The 1,178-nt window shown below is 37.8% G+C and overlaps 1 pseudogene; it reads right to left on the bottom strand.

Annotated features, from left to right (window-relative positions):
- Window positions 1-312: 312 nt before the first annotated feature.
- On the bottom strand, window positions 313-449 carry LOC112635743 (annotated as a pseudogene).
- Between the last annotated feature and the right edge of the window lie 729 nt (window positions 450-1,178).

Below are 1,178 nucleotides of genomic sequence, written 5' to 3'. Positions count from 1 at the left end.
CTATTTCTTACAAATGTACTATCATAATGTAAGTGTATAACAGTAAGGGAAACTAAAACTGGGTGAAGGGTCTAAGGGTACTCTCTGCACCATCTTACAACTTTTGCACAACTATAAATTATCCCAAAGTAAACAGTTGATTTTTTCAAACTCATAACCAAAAATATAATTACTCATTTAATCAATATACTACCTTAAAGCCAAAAAGTGGCAAACACTGGAAAACACTGAAAAATATTTGACAAATAGAGTAAGATATAGAAGAGAACACTATTCAAGAAAAGTCAGCTTTGGAAGCCAAAATTAAAACAGAGTACTCAGACTTTGTTCCCTCCCTCTTACCTCATGCAAAGGGAGAGAAACGACTCCTCCTAGTATTCAATACTCTATATGGTAGGGTTTGTTCTCTAGTAGGAAACTATAGAAATAATCTTCAAAAGTATAGCCTTGATCCTAACCCTACAGCCCTTGCTGGGTCCCCAGGAAAAAAATTTTGAACTGCTGGCAATTTTTTTTCAGGTCACGGGTCACTAGCTTTTGTAAATACAATCTATGAAGTATAGATTCTATTGTTCTTTCAAATGCAAATATTCCAAACACCATTTTAACTTATAAAATTTCCAGAAATTCTTCAAAATGATAATGGGCCTAATTATCACGTGGTTTCTCTTCTGACCCAATCACATGCTGTACTTGCTAGTCTGTGACTAGGGCAGAGAGAGAAATTCTCATCCCAGTTGCACCAGACAGAATTGTGTAGGAGTTTGGGTTTGCAGCTGCAATATGCTAAGGAAAAGTAGCAGGGTCCACTAGTCAGAGCTGTCTGGAGACCAGGTTTTGTATGACTTGTGTATTCTGCAATTCAAAACAACAGAGGCTGGGCACGGTGGCTCACACCTTTGAGCCCAGCACTTTGGGAGATGGAGGTGAGGAGGATTTGCTTGAGCCCGGGAGTTCAAGACCAGCCTGGGCAACATAGAGAGATGCCATCTCTCCAAAAAAAAAAAAAAATATATATATATATATACACACACACACACACACACACACACACACACACGCACACACATAAACAAAAACAACAACGGAGAGAGAAATAGGGAGGAAGGGAAGAAAGAGAGAAAAAGCAATATGCAATCTTAATACCATATAATCATAATTACAAACACCATTGTTTA

This window comes from Theropithecus gelada, chromosome 11 (assembly GCF_003255815.1).
Source record: "Theropithecus gelada isolate Dixy chromosome 11, Tgel_1.0, whole genome shotgun sequence".
Classification (NCBI taxonomy): Eukaryota; Metazoa; Chordata; class Mammalia; order Primates; family Cercopithecidae; genus Theropithecus; species Theropithecus gelada.
Note: the sequence above shows the minus strand (reverse complement) of the source record. Positions and strands in the feature narration are given on the sequence as shown.